This window comes from Excalfactoria chinensis, chromosome 6 (genome assembly GCF_039878825.1).
Source record: "Excalfactoria chinensis isolate bCotChi1 chromosome 6, bCotChi1.hap2, whole genome shotgun sequence".
NCBI lineage: Eukaryota > Metazoa > Chordata > Aves > Galliformes > Phasianidae > Excalfactoria > Excalfactoria chinensis.
Genome location: NC_092830.1, coordinates 22,026,649 through 22,039,033, shown reverse-complemented (window position 1 = coordinate 22,039,033; position 12,385 = coordinate 22,026,649). Strand labels below are relative to the sequence as shown.

Here is a 12,385-nt window from a genome sequence, read left to right as displayed (position 1 = left end):
CATAAATGAGGCACCCAACAGCACATCCCAGCCCAATGAGATCGGGAGAGCAAAGTAACCTGCGTAGCATGGGCACCCTGTTAGGTCTACCAGCAGGGAAAGGAGGACAGGGACATAAAACACAAGGAAGAAGCAATTGCACAACTGAGACAGAGAGAGGAATACTAGAGCTGCTCCACTGGCCAGCCAAAGTCTGAGGGGGCTTAAAGCTCATTTCTTTGTATTATCTGTTAGGAAAACACTGCCAGGCGGAAAGGGTGGGAGGAAACTCCTGCTCCACAGCGACATGAGCTGATCCCATGGGAGGGATGCTCCACAGTGACATGGCTGATCCAGCAGGGAGGGGACCCCAGGCCTGCAAAGACCCAGTGGGATCCAGCCTGTCAGCACAGTGGGAGGCATGGGGCTGAGGTAGTGAGTATAGGAGAGAGGCTTGGGAAGTCCCAAATGGTGAAGGTGGTACAAGTTAGGTACAAGGAGACATTCACTCTGGGAAATGCCACCACAAGCATGGTATCCTGTATTGGGTGCCAGGATGCAGGCAAGGAATGGAGCCCTTGTTTTCTTCTGTTGCTGGAAATGCTTATCCTGATTACTAAGGCAAAGAGGTTTGTTTTTAGTCCGTGCTACTTTAAGAATTCCTCTGGATTTCCTATCTAAAAATAGCAAGACGTTACAGAGAAAAATACATGACTGCTCCACTGAGGCCAGGCTGGGAACAGGCTGGCCCAGCAGTCACCATAGGTGTATATTCCCAGGGCTGCAGCACCTTCTGGGAAGGACCATAGCTCCTTCCTCTGGCTGGACACATCCCTACCGACCTTCCTGCTCCAGAGGACACAGAGGCCAAGGCAGATGCTCCTCAGGTTGTCCCTTGGGAACACAAAGCTGCAGCTGAGGGCTGGAGGTGTGATCTGGGCCAGCAGTTCTCATACACTGCCAGGTATCAGCATTCAGACTGAGTCCTGGGATCACCCCTCAAACGCAGGAGACTCTTTTATATGTCTTGGAACAACAGCAGCTGGGCCAGGTGAGGAATCACATAGTAGAGTAGGGTACAGTTTTCCGAAAGATCTATTTTCCCTTTGATTTTATGAAAAATGATGATTTATGAATATCAACTTGCAGCAAAGCAGTGTTTCCGATAATAAAACCATGAGAGAATATGAAGGACTCTGTCATTAGAGTAATAGGCCCCAGGTAAGTGCTTCATCGGGAAGACTATACATCATCACTGCCCACAGTGCGCTGAAAAGATGAGGCAGGAGGAAAATGAACGGCATATGTTACAAAAATAAACTGCAGCAGAAGCCAGGCTCACTGCTTTCATATTACATACCATGAAGTCCTGCATTTTGCTATTCAGTTAAGCCAAACATTCATTTTTCACCTCCTCTCATCACCCTTGAGTACTGCCAAAATCAAGAGACCCTGGTACAAGCTGGGGAGGCTTCTGGGGCCAGGAGCTGTGCCTGCTGCCTGCAGGGCCACACATCCCACTGCCACCAGCATGAGGAGAAATTCTTGCCTTGCCTAAAGCCCAGAGGTAGCCAGGGCTATAGGAAAGGAGGGGATAGACTCTTTAGCAAGGTCTGTTGTGATAGGACAAGGAAATGGTTCCAAACTAAAAGAGAGGAGATTTAGACTGGATATATGGAAGAAATATTTTACACTGAGGGTGGTGAGGCACTGGCACAGGTTGCCCAGAGAGGTGGTGGATGCCCTAACACTGGAGACATTCAAGATCGGGATGGACAGAGCTCTGAGCACCTGATGTTGCATTGCAGGGGAGTTGGACCACATGATATTTAAGGGTTCCTTCTAACTCAAATGATTCCATGATTCTCAGATTTTCTGACAGACGTGGCAGTGTTTCATCCCTTTGGGTTACACCCCACAAACCAGGAGCAGATTCCTATTCCCCTGCTCAGCTTGTCATACAACTGTTTCTTGTTTGTAGCTATTTGAAAGTGTTCGGCCATTTTTAACAGTTTCTCATTTTCACTAGCAGCAGTTTCTATCCATAATTTACACAGTGCTTTTACAACTTTCTCCCCAAGTAAAATAAATGAAGCAGCTGGTGAGTCTGTAGCTGGGGAGGTCAATAAAAAGAAGAATAAAGTATCTCCGAAATGAAATTTCCTTTCCAGTACATACACTGGGTCCAACATAAAAGACACAACTGAGAGCTTAATTTAAAACTAATTTATTGGTGAAATGTTATCAGAATACCAATGAAGACAAATAAATCAGCACAACACTGGGAAAAAGATCAGCTGGGAAAGATGAAAGCTACCAGCCCAGCAACCCGCAAGTGGGGGAAGAGTTGCACAAACTGGAGCATACCAGCAAAGCTGGAGTGAAATGCTCCCTGTGGGATTTTTCGATCCTGAAATGAAATTGTTTGAGGTTAAAATGCTGATGGCTGCAAATATTTGCTCCCTTCACAAAAAGGAAACACCAGGTTGTTGCCTGTGAAATCCTGCATTAGCCCCACGCTTCTTTTCCCCCATTCTGCAAAAACATCAAGTCACCTGCAAGGAGCAGTGCAAAGAGCAGTGATACTGTGGTACAGTGGCCAACCTTCACTAACACAAGATTTATATGTTTCTCATAATTAAAGGAGAGGGGAACTGGGGCATATTGCTGATTATTGGTTGCTCTGAATCAGAAGGCCAGAGGGGTGTTTGTTTTTTGTTTTCCCTTGAATTATTTATTAATTTATTTTTGAGAGACTGGTTGAGTGAGAAGCAAGAAACAAAAAGGCTATCAGCTAAAATATCCTTAGCACAACTCAGTGCTGTCTCAAGGAGGATGAGGACCTTGTCAGGGGTCCAGAGGCTGCTCACAGACATTGCCTTCCACATGTGACTCCTCTCCTGCTGGGTAAGGACCTGTGAAAGTACTTATGTATTTTTGTGTGGAATCAAGGCTGTGAAAAGATGTCTGCATCCATGGTCAATCTGCTCTCTACTGATAACATCCAGGGGCTCCTAAACTTTGGGTGGCCGTTTGACATCACACGCTTTGTAAGCATTTTGTGGGTGCCTCAGTGCAGATAAGTCAGAATGCCCGAGAAGATGAGTTACTCAGTATTCCCTTAGTGAGAAGAGACATAGAATGCTGGACTCCTTTGAGGAGACCCTGCTGTCATAAAGTCTCCAGTCTACACTTGAGAGAAGGTTTTAATTTTGCAAGAGGCATGACTGGGTTACAAAGCATCCCACAGCCTGCATTTTGAATGTTGTGTTTTGTTTTAGCAATTATGACCACAGAATTACAAACAATGTGGGCCAGTTCTGTTCAGGCATTAACAAACACAATTGTATTTAGTCAATGAATTCACCCCCGTGTGAACCAATATCTTCTCTCCTATACTGTAACAAATTATTCCTATTGACTCAAAAGAGTATACCAAGTTTTCTAATGCTTTGAGTTATGTGACATAATTAGCATGGTATTGTCTGGGCTTGAGGTCACTCAGATCCTTCTGTAGCTTAGCATCCACATTCATTTCCATTCTGTACAAATTAGCACAGAAGAAGCAGAATCCAGATAAAGCACCTCTCTTCTGCCTTAAAACATTTGCTTCATCCAGACTTCTCTTACACAGCTGCTTACTTCTCCAGGAATAAAATAAAATAAAATGATAGCAGCAGAGGATGACATACAAGCTCACTCTAAAATCATAAAGATCTGAGTGTTCCTGATCTTGTAATTGTCAATAGCTAGTCCTTGAGACAACATGAAGGCTCTTTGCAAGGAAAAATAACAGACACAAAAACCGCTCTCCACCTAGTGAAAGGTGAAAAGAGATATAAAGATTCTTGCATAATAGATGACTTCCAATGAAAGCAAAGGATTGATTTGTTCTAAAAATGAACTTCCCAACCCTACTGAGGGAAGAAAAAAAGGGAAAGAAAAAAAAAGTATCTACCCTATGTCTACACCTTGAAATACAGCTTAATCAGTCCCAGGACTGGTAATTCCAAACACCAGCTTTTCACCTGGAGTAAATCAATAGCTCTCCACTATAGCACAGCTGAGCTGTCCCAGCTGAATTATTTATGGAGCTAATTGAGCTCACTTGTAGAGGAGAGGAAGTTGCTATGAGTTTTGTGGTAGAAGGGTGAAATGGAGTGACCTGAGTGGTGACTGAAAGTGCCTTGGTAGTAATCCCTGCTCTTCTGATGAAGCACCTCTTCCACAGGTAGGCTGCTACTCTTCTATATAGGAGCTTATTGTCATTTTTTTCCAACAGCAAAAAATACCCTAGGCTGGAAAAATATTCTTCTATGGTAGAGAGTTCTCTGTAGGAGCTCTTTGGTCTATAAAGTAGCTCTATCCATTGCAACTGGTCTCAAACTCAGCAGCAGAAGATTGTGCTTAGCATAGCTCCTGTGCATCCCAAAGAATGAGAGAAATGTGCTCTCTAAAGAAATCGTGGAAGAGTGCAGTGTCAGTAGTAGTTGAAGTAAGCCTGGGAAAAACTCTGTTTTTTTTCCTTGGAAGCAATAAATCTTAAAGCAAAGAGATGTAATATATCTAAATCTGTGGTTGGGGCTTGGTTTCTGTCATTAAATAAACAGCAACAATCACCTCTCAGTACAGTCTCCAGCATGCCACCCTGCTAGAACAGAAAGTCTGACCAAAGAAATATTTTGTTTGCTTCTTTCATAAACATGAATCTGCATCAAAATGAAAAGAAAAATGTGTGCAAGGTAAGTTACTACTATACCATACTGCAAGCACTGAGCCTGAGTGACTGCTGAAAGTTGATGTTTGTTGGATCTGTGGTACAAAATATTTCATTTTGAAGGCGTTAACTTCAAAACCCCTTCATCCTTTTATCAGTGATTTTTTTTTTTCAGTAAAATATTTAGTTGTAAAAATGATGCATGTCTACTCTTGGCTATGAGAAATGATGTAAACTGAGGTATGGTTCTTTCGATTTGTCTGTGCTGTTATAACTTCATCATCTGTCTGCAGTTCCTTCTTGTGCAAGGATAGATATGAAGATGAGCAAGGTTCTGTTTCTGAGTGTCATGGTGTGGGTGCATCTTTATTTCAAGCCTATTTCTCACAGCTTCCTTTTAGACCTCTTGGGCTGTCCTTCCATCAGTGGCAAGTTTTCCCAAGTTATCCAAATGAAGGATTTGGGGTTGATTTTTATGGGGCCATGATAACAAACTTTTGTTTAAAATCCCAGAGAAAGACTGAGAAAGAACAGTCCTCATCATTTCACCTACTACAGCAAATGTGTGTATAGCCAATACTTAATTAAGAGGCTGAAATTCTGCTATGCTTTTCAGATTCCTCTCCTGAAAACCAACAAAATATATGCACAGAGCCCTGTGCCTGAAGCCTGGTTGCTCTGCACTACTTCCTATCATCTGAAGACTCAAATGGCTTACCATACTTCTTCATGTTCTGCAGAAAGTAGTATGCAGTGCACTGGAATGGCTGTTCTTCCCAGAAGGTGCTTGAAGGAGTAAATAATAATTGATGCTACTGCTCGGGTAATTTGTGTTGTATGGTAAAAGGAGTCTACACACCTTCAAGATGCATTTATTCACAGACAGGAGGCAGAAAAAAAAGATGCTGTGTTCAGCAGGCTAACTATGGATTTCTTCAGTCCTACAACACATCTGGCACTGGTGAGCAGTGAAGGAAATTCATAATTAAATGTCCTGAAGATGTCTTTCTGCTGACCCATGGCCCAGCTGACCCCCACCCAATCAAGACGTAGGGAGTGAGCTTGGTGTGAGGAAATTGGCAACATTGGTTCATGCAGAACAAGCAATGGACAACTTTCTCAGGATATATGAAGATCCTAACACTCACTGGCTGATGTCTGTTCAATGTGATCTGCATGAGATATCTGCGCCTCTTTTGTACAGCCAAGAGTTTAAGATTCTGCTGATGATTTGATGTTCTTGGTTACCAGGCATCTCACACCCATAAATCTTAAAGGGGCCCACATGTTTGCTGCCTTACAATCATACCAGTACAAGATGTCTCAAGTCAAGTAAATGCAGAAAGCAATCTCTGTGGAGGAGAGTGGTTGACCACAGTTTGTATTACATTCTTTCAATGAGGATCATCATGCTGCCTTTCTCAAACTACCTGGGGAGGCTGAGAAGACATTTTCCGTTCCCCTGAGTAGCAGGTTGACTCGTCCTTCACAAATTGCCCTTAACCATGTTATCCCATTTGTGTGTGCAGCTGGATTCTGCTTTCACTGGATTCCGCTTTCACAAACAACTCCAGTAGAACCTGAGGTCCTCCAGGGCCCTTGGGAGTAGATCCTTTGGGAGCAAACAATGCTGATTTGTCAGTTACACTGACACACTGCCATCTATCCCCTTTGGGATGTCTCCATCTGGCCCTGGTGGCTACCTATACAGCAGGGTCTCAGGTGGCCCCATGCTCCTTCCCCTGAGACTCTCTTAAGGTCATGAGGAGAGGGCATCCAAGGTGTTGGGGAGGGCTGAGGGATTGCTTTGATTGTGAGACAGGAACGACAATGATCTAGCTCATTGATACCTGCAAGGGACTAGATTTAGGTCATCCTAGGGGATCCACAGACATGCACCAGCCTACTGAAGTGTTCTCAAAACCTTGTTACTGGCCTGGGCTATGAGGACCCTGTGTTAGGAGAATTGAGTGGGGCCCTTTCCTGCTTGGCAGTTAAATCTATTCTAATTACAGTTCCCTGCACAAGTGCTCTCTGAAGGGCAGGAAAAAGCTTTTGCTACTTGAGGTCAGGGCTGACAAATGAGCTGGTATGCGCTGAATGGGTAGACTGGAAGAACACCTGCTGTGCAAGGCTGCTGTAGAAGCAGAGATGGCAGGAAAATTGATGATGACCTTGGAGCGTGGATTCTGAGGAGGCAGTGAAGGATAATGCTCTGGGTTTGAAGTTGATGGAGCATGTAGCAAATTCAGCTCTATGTCTCTGACCAGCATCAGTGATGCAGAAGGAGGTGGTGGTCTTAGAAGGAAGTGGTAGGAAGGGTCTGAGTAGGATGCATTTCTGTACATCTGTACACTTGGAACTGCTGCAGGGCTCATCCTAACCTTACTCTACAGGCTTTGGGCTCTTCCACCCCACTGTTACTTCAAAGGGTTCCAAAGGGACAGATGAAGCATTCTCTCATTCTGCACACTGTGAATTCTTCATGCAGAATTTTGGTTTTAATATTCCAATGGGAAATCCAGAGGTTAGTGCTTTTCAAATTCAAGATTTAGTTTAGAACTTTTAAAAGGAAACACAATTATACCCTTTTGTTTGTTTTTACAACTTTGCCATTTGATATATTCCTGTGTTGAAGCATACAGACTGGATAAAGGGAGAAATGAGATTAGAGCCCCGAAATCTTATTCATTCTATTATAACGATTGATGAGAAAGGGGGAAAAAATTAAAAATATTTAAAAAAATACACATCTATTTGAATATTAAGATATTGCCACCAGATTGAAAAGAAATATAAATTTGAGCAATTTACTCATTGAAAAAGCAAATTATTTTCCAGTTATTAGTAGTACTTGGCTTTATTATCTTGGCCATTAGAATTACTCTTCAAGAAACAAAAAGAAGTTTAGTAACTTTCAGAGCAACCTCAAGCGTTTTTAAGCCAACGGCCCCACCAGTTTCTGATGACTTTTCAAGGCTTTTCTACAGAAAATGTGTCTAAGTATTTACTGTCCTAGACCAAAGAAAATATCAATTCTATATATGTCAGGAGCACATGGGGGGGAGTTTTTCTCCTTACATAATGTATTGCTCCCAGACTTGAAGCCAGTCATGCAGTGGTTTTTAGTGGTGAGAGCAGGATATTGGGTCTCAGGACTCTTGGGCTAAATTATCGAATCTGCCATTGATTTGCAGGGTGACCTTGCACAATTCATTTAAAGGGAAATATGTAACTATAATTTTCAATTGGACTGACTAACTTATTGTCTGTGGCTTTCTAGCACTTGCTACTTTTATGAGAAAGGTTGGGAGGGATGGAGTCTCCCTCTTGAAAATATTTCATTCTTAATAATTCGTTTTTTTTCTATTTTATTTCATAAAATACAGAATTCTCAATCCAACAGAGAAAACTAGTATTTCAGACTCCACCTGTACTTCCACTTGTAATTCAAGGCACGTTCATGAGTATGCAATTTGAATAGCATGTCTTTTGTTAGTGAACTACCCAACAGCATATGTATGCAGGTTACTTCAAATGTAATGACTTCTATTTATTTCCATGGAAACTACAACAGACACAAAGAGCTCAAGAACACTGTTTGATAGAGCACCTTTTCAGCTACAAAGCACTATTTTTCAACATTGTCACCACCATTAGTCAAATTACATAGACTATAGAATCATAGATTGGTTTGTGTTGGAAGGGACCTTTCAGATCATTCAATTCCGACCTCCTGCTATAGGCTGGGGCATGTTCCACTAGACCAGGTTGCTCAAATCCTTATCCTGATCCATCGTGGATCAGGAATAACCTCCATATTTCTGCAAAAATATATTTTTTTTCTTTTTTTCCAAATAAAGGTGTTTACTGGATAAAGAAAGAGCTGCCCACAAGTGGTTTTATGCTCTGTATTTTATTTAATGCACCATTGTTTCAAAAATAAGAAATTTTCATTTTTTCTCACCTGGAGTGAATTTGTTGGAAACAACAAAAGAAGGGCTGAGAGATCTTTGTGCATATTTTCCTGCTTTCTGAGTTTCTTTTTCAAAATATTTTAAGATGGAAATTTCAGTGGGGAAATCATCAGGGGAATGATGTTTGAATTTTTAACATAAGAATTAGGAGAAAGTTTAAAGTTAAGGTAGTCTGTAAGTTTAGACTTGTTATATCTTTGTTTCAGCCTAATGGGACCATTCAAAATAAAGAATATTACTTATACATCCTGCAGGATTATGTATTCTGAAGCTTAACCATAGTTTATAAAGTGCTTAAAGATCCTCTGTTGAAAATGCAATAACTATGTCGTCATCGTCATCATTGTTATTATTGTGAATATCACTGTAGTTATTCCCTTGGTGAAATAAGAAATCAGACTGTAAAGATTACAGCAGCTGCAGGGAATGTGCCTCGGTAACTTCTCTGCTTTTTGTTTCCCTGCCAAAAGGAGTTTATAAAGAACTGCAGCAGCAACCTTGTTCCTAGCTGAGAGCAGGAGTTTTCTAGTTTTCTTGGGCTGTCACATGCTTGCTAAACTTGACAAATGAAACTACTGGGTACAGGGTGCACTAGTTTTCATTCAAGGGATGTGTGGAAAGTCTCCATCGAAGTGCTTTAGGGTTCTCATCTTTACCTTGTACCTAACATGCAGTTTGCAGCAGAGTGTGAGGTGCAAGCATTAGGGGTAACATGGGCTACTAAGGGTGACATCCACCAGGTGACGCAGGGAGTTGTCCCCTCACCAGGAGGAACCAGCTGCAGGAGCTGCCTGAGTCAGTGAGCTATGACAGCTCTTGCAACAGGAAGCTGAGTGGGTGCTTTTGTCTCACCCAGATATTAACTGTTTGATGGATAAAAGCGGGCTTTGAGAATTCTTGGAGAAATGCTGAGAATTTCTCAGGAATTTTGCCCATAACGTCTTTATAGTACAAGTGTCACATCCTAGTCTTCTCACTTAGTGTTAACTGTTTTACTGGAGGAAATTTATTTGGTGAACTAATGTGATTATTCCTATAACAGGACAAGGGAGATGTGCAAGGTTATGAAGAAGGAGACGTGGACCAGAAATCTGGGCAGTGATCTGAATCCTGAATGCCAGCCTTGGTCGAGGTCCTTAATATACCACTGTGCCCTCATGGAGCCAGGAGCTGGACTTGATGATCCTCATGGGTCCCTTCCAGGTTGGAATATTTTATGGTCATCTGAGTAGAAACTGGGACTGAAAATCTGCCTGGCTTCCCTGCTGAGTGGTCACCACTGTGAGGTATTTGAACATGTGCCTCAGGAGAGAAATTCCCTCCAGGTGTATGAATTAGAGGGTGCTCTTGAAAATGGACCAGTGGGATTTGTCCAGGCAAAGGAATATTGAAATGCCTGCAGATAGAAAATTCTCCTCCTCCTTATATATCTGATGTCACAAACAAGGGGAAAATCAAACTGCCTCCTTAGGATGTGTCCCTGCAAAGGACATTTGTTGGAGAGGCGTTTCCTTGATAAGGACTTTCCCTGGGAAGAAACAGTCTGCCTCTTGTAACATGCCTTGAAACATTGCTCCCAGATACCAGATGTTGTCAGAACTGTGTGAGAACATGAGACATTTTACTATCAAAATATTTTGGCTCTGGGAGCTGGCAAATCTTCCCACCTCACTATGGGAAGCTGCAGGGAAATAGAGCAACTGTGCCCTGCCTCAGGGTCCCATGGCATATGATCCCCTTTTTTCCCCTCTCTGCAGCCCACCCAAGCCTGGATGTGCTTGCATCTGATATTTTTCTAGCTTTTAAATGGGAGACTTCTTCATTTCTTATTAGAGGGAGACCAGTGATTGAAAGATTGTTTTGATTATTTTTTTTTTTCTTTTTAAATATAACCAGGTGCTTTCCTCTGAGTCTTGTTACTGACTCTCCCTGTGGCTTTGGGATGCCAAGCCTTATTCCAGTAAGCACTGGATCCTGCAAGCCCCAAGAAGCTGAGATCTCAGCTCTGTCCTGACAGTGCCCAACTCCACTCTACCCCATCCCTCTCCACTCCCACTGCAGCCACTTCCAGTTCCTGGAAGCTCATGGACCACCAGAGAGACATGCAGATTTTCTAAAGCTGAACCAACTGGTGCAGCATCCAGATCCATTCACACTTTCAGTTTGTTCCTAAACATTTACCCATGGATCTCTTGAACGCACTGAGGGCTTTTTCCGGTGGTCTGACCAGACCACGCTACTCAAGCATCTGAGCCACCCCATGTTACTCCACTGATAAGAAATATGGAATCTAAAATGAAAGAAGGTCAATAGATATCTCCAGGGAACTTTCTATCTTGCCCACAGCATGTTGTACTACCTGGATACCAAGATCACCAAGATGATAAAAACCGGCATCGATATTATGTAGCTGTATATGACCAAGACCTGTTCCACTCAGAAATCATTGCTCTTTTTATTCAATAAGACATTTTTCATCATCTGAAGCAGAATGATGAAGAACACCCCATCTGCACCCGACTTCACCTGGTCACACTGTTTTATCAAGGTCTGGGATACACAAATATTTTGTGACTTCTTATTCATAGCAGCTGGACACTGTCAGCATGTCACCACAGTGGGTAGATTAGGACGCTCCTTCTCTAGGCATCCAGTAGGAGTTTCACTATCCCAGCTTGCTTTATATAGCTATTAAAAACTCCTCTAAAGTGGTTTTGACCTCAGCGCCTTTCTAGCAGCAATGTGGTTCAGTGTGCTCTTGTGCTAACAGAGGAAATGGGGCTTTTGTGGCTCTATCACATACTGAAGTATAGACATACAGATTCACCATGAAAACCACTTTTATTGCCTTTCACATAAATTCATAAGGTGGGACCTCGTAAATTTGCCGTCACTTACTCCTGTACCTACACTTCTCACACTGCCTTGCGGCATGCAGTTCATCTCCAGCAATGATTTCCTTGTTCTTGCAAAGAGGGAATTTTTAGGCTAGCATATTTAGCAATATTCGGTAATTTAGGTAAAAAATTTCTGTAGGAGGGATGGAGCTAAGCTAAGGAGTCCCAGCTGGCTAAAACCCCATCTGTCTTTTTTGTATTGATGTACAGATAGTCCTGATGTATTCATATTCCTCTACAGATACTGCTGTGGCTTGGAAAAATTCATCTTGACTGCTGTCTGTCAGTATATTTCCTTATTCCATTAATAACAGCTATGAGTATGTTTACACAGCAGCTAACATTTGCAAAATGCTTTACCCATGAATACATATCCTAATTACTCATAGAAAATTATAACCTTGCCCAAAATTAGCCCTTTTTGTTTGCCTGACTTGCTTCCAATCAGATTGAGATTATAGCAAAGTTAATGAATGCTTCATACAGTCATGCTTCGTCTGGAGGATGGCTGGTAATTATGGAATTGCTGTGAGTTTCACTGTGTATTCTGCATTTGCTTTCCAAAATCAAAGCGCTTTTGACTGCACAAATAAATCACTGAGATATCTCTGTTATGACATGTTTTTCCTTTAAAAAAATAATAATAATTTTGAACTGAAAATTGTCTCTCCACAACTTCTATGCAGTCTTCAATTGCTATTCACTCTTCGGTGAGCTTTCCTGACTGTAAAACACTCTTCCTCCCTCAGTTACTCAATGCTCCTGCAGAATTTGTGTGTATTACAGAAGTCATGGCAAGAAAAAAGCAAAACAAA

General features: G+C 42.2%; 1 long non-coding RNA gene across 2 annotated transcripts; it reads left to right on the top strand.

Annotated features, from left to right (window-relative positions):
• Positions 1 to 4,096: 4,096 nt before the first annotated feature.
• Positions 4,097 to 11,706, top strand: LOC140254144 (uncharacterized). 2 transcript variants are annotated; one of them, XR_011904070.1, is made up of 4 exons: positions 4,097 to 4,210; positions 5,313 to 5,519; positions 5,636 to 7,223; positions 9,716 to 11,706. It is a non-coding gene; the product is annotated as an uncharacterized lncRNA (long non-coding RNA). The 2 variants fall into 2 exon arrangements; XR_011904072.1 differs by lacking the exon at positions 5,636 to 7,223.
• Positions 11,707 to 12,385: the final 679 nt, after the last annotated feature.